The following is an 8,852-nucleotide window of genomic DNA, read 5'->3' on the forward strand; positions in this document are numbered from 1 at the left end:
AGAGAGAACTTTTTTTTTAAATTTTATTTTTCCTTTTTTCTCCCAAAGCCCCCCAGTACATAGTTGTGTATTTTTAGTTGTAGGTCCTTCTAGTTGTGGCATGTGGGACGCTGCCTCAGTGTGGCTTGATGAGCGGTGCCATGTCCATGCCCAGGATTCGAACTGACGAAACACTGGGCCGCCTGCAGCGGAGCGCGCGAACTTAACCACTCGGCCACGGGGCCAGCCCCAAAGTTAGAGAGAACTTTTGAAAAAACATATCATTAAATTTTATCAATGTGTTTTTTCTAGTGTGGTCACTTGTCCTTAGATAAGGAAGGAGCACAACGAACACATTTTATGCCCTCAGTGCAAGGTGCTGTTCTTTTTGAAATTGGTGTCTTATCTTTATCTCTGCAATTAGCTGAAGCCGGCAACTTCAAGAATAAATCCTGCGCTCAGATATGTTGGCACTTAACTCTGCACCAGCTGCAGGCAGCTGCTGAAATCCAGATCCTTCCCTTGGAACAGAAGCTTCATTTGGAATTGCCGGAAACACGTGCATCCTGAGGTCAGGTGCAGTCTACACCTGTTCCAAAAGAGGGCCAATCTCTGAAAACTAGGATTTTTCCATCCTAAAAGAAATAAGTCCCATTTTCTGCTTCTCGAGATGAGCCTAATATCCACCTAAAAGTAGTGCCACACCCAAATGTAGCTGGATGACCCTGGGCGTGCCACCTGACCTCTTGAACGTCAACCTAGCCTAAAATATTGCTTTATTGGGTTAGATAATTTTTAATAGTGTTTCCTATAATGCACTTCTTTTAGAATTGGTTCTTGAAGCCATTTTGTGGCTCACCCTTAACCTACCAAATGCGGCCGTATTTTTGTTCCAAATGTTAAATATTTAATCAACTCTAAGGTGAAACACAAATGTAGTTCATTAAGCAACTTGGTGTTGAGTCAAATGTAACGGACATGAAAAATGCCTTTTCATTAGTGTCCATTGGCTTCGTTGGTTCAAGAATTCTGGCTGATGGAATGAATAGCAAAACTACTCTCTGTTTGAACAAACTGAATGCGTGTGAGTAAAAATAAAATAAAATAAAAGCCAGGAGGTTTTCCAATTGCCTTTTACTAATTGTGATGTATTGATTTTCTATGCTACACTAATGTCTACAAGGCTCTCCTTTGGCTAATCCAAAAGATGAATGAATTTAATGAAATTCTTCTTCAAAGTGTGCATAAATGTAAAGGTTGGAGAAAGGCACACGTGCCTGTGAGGGTGTGCATGTGCACACAGAGGCATATGCAGAATGTGGAGAAAAAGACATACAGGGTGCAATTTTTATATAGGGAAGTGGTGGAGGCCACATCAGAGGATCTTTTGTATATGGTCTTATTTTATTTTTGTCCCTTGTCTACAGATCTTGAACAATTTAACCTCTCAAAAAATAACTATACTAAATTTAATAATAACTATGTTTTAAATAATAAGAATTTGGCTTTCCTGTTTTTCTTTCTTTTTTTTTTTTGAGGAAGATTAGCCCTGAGCTAACATCTGCTGCCAATCCTCCTCCTTTTGCTGAGGAAGACTGGCCCTGAGCTAACATTGTGCCCATCCTCCTCTACTTTATACGTGGGACGCCTACCACAGCATGGCTTGATAAGTGGTGCCACGTCTGCACCCAGCATCCGAACCGGTGAACCCTGGGCCGCCAAAGCAGAACGTGTGCACTTAACCGCTGTGCCACCGGGCCGGCCCCTTTCCTGTTTTTCTATTAGTTAGAATGAGAAAAAACCTCAACATTTTAGATAGGAATTTAACATATATCCACACTGAGATTATGAACCTAAAATCAGCACAAAGAAGGAAGGAGCGAAGGAATCAGGTATTGTCAAAGCAGGTTCTGTGTCCCAGGGACTCACTGGTGATTTATATCTACAATAACTGATTCCCAGCAGTTTAGAAGACAGTGTCGCCCTTATGTTGACATCCTAAAATTCAGTGACCGTGGGCTTAGTTAAGTGGGAGAGGTTCAGTGTTCCCTGGAATGTGGCTGTCTTCTGATGGCGACTGTCGCACTAGTTTCCAGCCTCGAGTCCTCAGGGGAGGGCACGCTTCTTTCTCTTTTACTGCTTTACTCCCAGCAGGAGGGGCCCGCCTCCTTAATTTCCTAAAGCAGGGGCCACACTCCAAACTTCGTTCAAATCTGGCCCGCTGCCCATTTTTGTATGGACTGTGAGCCAAGAATGAATTTTCCATTTTTAAATGGTTGAAAATAAAATAAAAAAAAAGAATATTTCATTACATGTGAAAATTATATTAAATTAGAATTTTTGTGTACATAAATAAAGTTGTATCAGAACACAGCCACACTCATTCGTTTATGTATTTATAGCTGCTTTTGTGCTATGATTGTCAGGGTTAAGTGGTTGCCACAGAGATAGCATGGCCCATGAAGCCTGAAATGTTTACTCTCTGGCCCTTTAGAGAAAAAGTTTGCCGGGGCCGGCCTGGTGGCACAGTGGTTAAGTGCGCACGTTCTGCTTCGGTGGCCCCGGTTCGCCGGTTCGGATCCTGGGTGCACACATGGCACCCCTTGGCAGGCCATGCTGTGGTAGGCATCCCACATATAAAGTGGAGCAAGATGGACACGGATGTTAGCTCAGGGCCAGTCTTCCTCAGCAAAAAGAGGAGGATTGGCAGCAGATGTTAGCTCAGGGCTAATCTTCCTCAAAAAAAAAAAAAAAAAGAAGAAAAAAAAAAGAAAAAAAAAAAAGAAAGTTTGCAGACTTTTTTCCTAGATCATAGCAGAGATTTTCCTGAAGGTTGATAATAAGGAAAGAGAAGTACAATGTGCAGTAATTTACAGCTATGGCACAACCTCAGGTCTTTCCATCAGATTGGCTTCCTCTTTTTTTTCTGGAACTGTGTCAATGTGGCCAAACTTACCAGATGAACTGACCTGGGTCCTTAGATTGAAGGAAATGGATAGAATTCCCAATATTACTTAAGGTTTAATTTTTTTTTTTTTACAGCTCAGACATGCACTGCTGAACTCCCCTTGAATTTTGCTGCCTGTTTCCCAGAGCCTTCAAATGCATTTGACGGTTGCATTGGGTTGCACTTAGGGAACATCATCGTGACAACCACCAGTGCTTTTTGACAAGTTATTGAGGGTCGATGATGTTCTGGGAAAAGGTGGCTTCAAGACGCGCTTCGTGATCCATTAGGCATGGATCATTAGCATGGCTCAGAAGTACACTGGAACATTTGTAGGAGTCTGTGCTATCAGCAGCCCACAATGAGCCCATTCTTGACGCCACAGACTTAACGTCTCAGTTCTAAGAGCTGCGGTGATGGTTGACACCTTTCATTTCAAAGAACAGACTGAACATGCTGCTCTCTGTGAAGACATTAGCAGGTGTACTTTTAGAGTTGTAAAATCTTTCCATGTGGGACAGTTATGTTAAAAAAACACTGTGTGCATTAATGTACTGTGTAAGAATATTAAGAAATGGGATGCATTTCGTTCATTTCACGATGGGCATATTTTCACAAAGTTCTGCCCTAATACCTGCATGTATATCCACATGAGTAGCTAATTTATCAATAAGGTTTATTTATCCCACACCACGTTGGACCAACAACACATAGGCATTACATAAGTGTATCCTCGTACTATTTTTCAATAATTTCTCCCCAGTGCTCACTTTCATATAATTCCCTCCTTGTTGAAAAATTTCCTGTAATGAACTCTAGATGGGGTTATCATCCTATCTCAGGATATATGTGAAGGGAAAAATGTCAGAGAATTTAACTCACTTTTCTTGCTCAAACTTTCTACGTAGAATAAAATGAGGTCACAAATACTGAACAATACATCAAGTGTTCATACAGTTAATTTGACGGGAAGTGCTAAGGATGAGGTGGAAAACTCATTTACTTTCTTTAAATGATAGTTTTAGCCAGTCAGCCAGATTATTGGTTGCCATTCTTAAAACGGAGCTGGGTACAAAAGTAAACTATTTGTATCTTGTCTGTCAAACTGTCAAGAAGAAAGTCAATAAATAGTATATGAAGACTTCCTTTATCTGAATCTTTTTCTCCATTTAATGGAGACAAATCTCTTTGATGATAGAGTCTGTTTGCGTTTAATGAGCAAATCTACTGTACCTTCTTTCAAATATCTTGCAGGCCCTCACTTAACCCAAACTCTTTACATTCTGTCCTGGATGAGTAACATTTTCTCTTTGTTGTATTTGGGCTATGAAGTACAGGCTGTCTGAATATACAACACTTTAGTCACATAAGCAAGTGCTAACAACTCCAGTGTTTTTATTTCCAGATTCGCTTTCACATTCCAGATTCACAGTGATACAAGGGGCTGGGCTAGGAGTGAAGGTAAACGTGGCTTATGCATTTCAAATTCGACAGCGCCCACATTACATTGCCTCTTTCCCCGCGACCCGCTCTAATCTGACTTGCTCTTTCCCAAATTGCCCTTTTTTGGAAATGGCATACCCATCCCTCCCATCTCATCCTGTTAACAATCCACCCACCCCCCGCCCCATCTCATAGGTCAAAAAGTCACTTTTGACATCTCTCTTCTGTACGTTCCTTACTTATATCCAATGACAGATTCCGTCGCTTCTAGTTCCAAAATATTTCTCTATCTCACTCTCACCAAAGAGTTAAAGACACTCTCACTTCCTGCCTCCTCTCCTTCAATGGCTTGTTCTCCCCAATTGTACTATTTCTCCCTTCTGTATTATTTTCCACACAACAGCTTGATAGAGCATTTTAATAGGTAGTTTTGATTCTGTCACCACAGTGGTGAAAAGCCTCCAAGGACTTTATGCCATTAAATCAAAATCCCAGATCCTTAATGTGACTCAGAAGACCTCATCACGGTCTGGCCTCCATTTATTTCTACAGACTTATTTTCTGCCCTTATCACCTCGTCCACCACGTTCTTCCCACACTGGCCTTCTCCAGGCCCTTTCACTTGTGAAATTCTCCTAGTCTCAAGGCTGGCCTGTGCCTCTTCAAACTCTAGGCCTCAGAACCGGGGAGTCCTTCTTTGGCTTCTTCACACCCAACTACACTCCTGGGTAAAGTAAGTGCCCCTTGTTTACTTTCTCATGACATCTGTTATTTTTCTTCCCTGCGCCTCTTCTCCATTGTTGTGCAGTCAAGAGAATATTGTGGGATGCCTTTTTCCTACTATCTCGGGCTCCACGAGGAAAACACCACTCTCTTTTGTTCATTGCCATTTCTCCAGTGCATTATAAGAGTTTGGCAAAATGTAGGAGCTCAATTAATAATGAATGCAGGAATTTTCAGACAGTTAAACACCCAATAGATTAATGTTTCATTTTGAGTTAATTGAAGTAAATGACACCAAATTATACAACCAGAAGAGCTTACTATTTTTGGCCCCTAACAAAGCCTTTATAAAAATCAGATTCTATCACCATCATCACCATCACCGTGATCTCACTGTACTTCTTGGATCCTTTCAATTGGCTAAGGTGAGAGACGAGGCAATTGTCAAATAAAAGACAGGATGCGCAGTTAAATCTGAATTTCAGATAAACAGCATGTAACTTTTTAGTGTAAGTATGTCCCATGCAATATTTAGGACATGCTTATACTAAAAAATTATTTGTTATTTATCTGAAATTCAATTTTAAACAAGAATCCTGCATTTTTATTTGCTAAATCTGGCAGCCCTACTATAAGGAAAGTGTCATTTGAATTTTTCAGACAGTCCAATTCAGTGAAGTTTTTGACATACCTAAAGGAGAGGCACAGAAGACAATGAAACCTTGGAAGTTGTTGTGATAGAAATATTAACCGAGTTTTAAATTCATTGCTATTGTATGAAACAGATAGGATGATAGCTTAAATGAAGTGGCAGTACTTTGCTGATTGCTATAAGAGCAGTTGAAGGCACTTGGAAATTTGGTTAGTCAAGAGATGTTGACCATGATCTTTAATAATATACAAATCCCATAAGTGGGAGTCCATTCTCAATGACAGAATCAGCCACGGTGATACTTATCACTGGGCTTACTGGAACCAAGTCATTTCGAGTAACTAAAAATGTATCACTATACATATGGTTGTCATTTAAAAAATTGAAGTATTCATGTTCTTTTTTTTAACCTGTGAACTTGTTATTGAAGGATAAATAAATAATTTTATATAAAGTTAATTAAATGGTAAAAATAATATTTCCTCATTATCTGTATTTGCCCAGTCATACTTAACACTGATTTTTAAAGATTATATATTTATTTTAAGAATTTTGCCCCAAAATATATCTGAGTAGTCCCCTAAGACCTTACAATGTTTATTTAGAATATAATATCTTGATATAATTTGCTATTTATGGCAATACAAATGATACACTCTCTTAAAAGTTTAGTTCATTAGAATAGTTAACATTTACCTTAAAGATTAAGTGTAGTCAGGCAGATACTGTGATATCACTATTTGAAGGAAGAGGGCATCTGGCCGTAAATATAAACACTTCAAGGCCATACTTGGTGTAGGCAGCTGTGTATAAATGGAATAATTCATATGCTCACAGAATTTCAGAGCTGGAAAGGACCAGATGGTTAAGTCCCAGGACTTCATTTTACAGACTGGAGATGTCCACCCAGCGCGGCTCCGTGCTGTCTGCGTCGCACAGCATGTCGGTGGTTCACCCAGGAGCAGACCCAACCCCTTGGCAGCTTTTCTGGTTGTGGAACATTCCGAATCACTCTCAATCCAGGACTAGTTGTTGTAGGTGTGCCCTAGAGCCCTTTTCATGCCATCCATCCCGTGTGTGTGTGTTCTTATTAAATATAAACTCAGGTGATAATTGCTTTCAGAATATCATTTAGGAAGATCACTGATGATTAGTTTTATGGGAAAGAAACTCAAGCCAAATGAAAACCACTCTGAGGTGCTGGCTTAACCCCAAGATGAAAGTGTCGTTATGCTTGTCTTATAGATGAAGAAGCTGGAGATTAGAGAGGTTAATTTAGTTGTTTAAGGCACGTAGCTCAGAGTAGCAGGGTTTGGAGAGAAAACCAAGCTTTCCAAGTGATTGAATCCCTACCTTTTTCTCCTCAAGTTTTCAACACCCTTCCTTCCTCCTTTCTTAGCTTATGACCTCCCTTTTTATTTCACTGAGGCAAATGGAAGCAGTCAGAAGAAAATTGTTCCAGCTTCCCTGTGATAAATCTGCCAAATGCTGGTGCCTTCTGCTGATCTCTCTTTCACGGGGTGGGGGCGGTGGGGGGGAGGTGTCAAGCTCTTAGTCTAATGTCCCCTCCCGTAGGCCTTGTAAACTGGACCTCATTCCTGTAAGCTGCTCAGAACTTCAGGCCTGCATTCACCTCTTCCTCTTCTGAATCATCAGTTTTTCTCTTTTTGCTAGATTATTCTCATCAGCATAAACATATGGCCGAATAGAGCTCATCTTTAAAAAGTCCTGCTCTAAATGCTGGCAACTTTGTGCGTTTTTCTTTATGCCAATCTCCTCGGAAGTGTTATCTGTATTCTCTGCTTAGCCTTCACTGTATGCCCTCTCCTCAACCCGTTTTTGTCCTCCCCACTCCCTGAAATCGCACTTGTCATGGTTACCAGTGCTTTAGCTTGCTGATTGCCTTGCTCGCTTCTCCAACCTCATCTCATTTGGCCTTTTAGAAGCTTTGGAATGGTTAATTATTCCTGCCTTGTTGAAACATTTCCCCCTCACGTAATTTGAAGATGCCCGGTGCTCCTATTTTTCCTCCTACATCATAAGTTCCTTCTAATGTTCCCTTCTTTCCTACCTCTGTATCGGGTCAGACTAGGGCTCAGATCTCACACATCTTCTCTTCTCTTCTTTAGGCTAGAAGATGTTATTCAATTCTATGGCTTTAATTCCCATCTGTATTCTGCAGGCTCCCAGTTGTACATATCCTTGGACTTCCTGAGTTCCAGAATGTGTGTATGAATGAGGGAAAGATATCATGTCTCCCTTTGCACAGAAAAGACACAACAATTCAAAATAAGATTGCCCGAAGAGTTCTTATCTTTAGTTCTGATCATCTCATGCCACTGTCATCGCTTTTCTTCTTTGTGGTTAGAAAGATGTCTTTTGGGCAAGGAGGTGGAGTCCAAGGTGGAGTTCGAGGCCGAGGCGGAAGGGGAGACAGATGAGCCTCTGGAATAAAGGACCCTGGGCTTGCTCTGGATCTCACTCCTTCCCAGACTCTAGACCTGCACTAGACACAGCTGGGTTCCCCCTACCCCAGCCTCTTTCCCTTCCAGCTCCAACTCTGTTCCCACCCTCCCCAGCCCACCTGCATTTTCTATGGCCTACCGTATGAACTTCTGCCCATTTAAAAAAAGATGATCTCCCTTTTTAGGACTGACTTTTTTGGTCCATATACAGAGTGTATCTTACATATAAATGTCCCTCCCCAAAGAGCCCCTTATGGGTACATTGGAATGTCACTACTCCTGCCAGGACTTCAAACAATTTTATGAAGATTTGAATTAAGAGCAGGAAATGAAAGCTGCTCATTGCAAATTGGCTTCTCTGCCTTCCCAGGAGTCAATTTCTACTTTCAAACAGTCAGGAAAATCACGAGTATTACTTTTTTGGTTATTAAATGTATAAGTGACACCGGAATATCAGGTTGTATTTTACTCAGGTCTGTGATTTAAAGCCTCAGACACTTACTATGATTTGCATGGTTGTTTAAAATGGATAAAATATCTGAAGAATTATTTATCTCCTGGGAAAAGTAGATCAAATCAATTAGTAAATATCAAAACACAATATGGCCAGGTTTTCGTGGATCATCGCCCAGATTGATAGAGG

Source organism: Equus asinus, chromosome 28, assembly GCF_041296235.1.
Source record: "Equus asinus isolate D_3611 breed Donkey chromosome 28, EquAss-T2T_v2, whole genome shotgun sequence".
Classification (NCBI taxonomy): domain Eukaryota; kingdom Metazoa; phylum Chordata; class Mammalia; order Perissodactyla; family Equidae; genus Equus; species Equus asinus.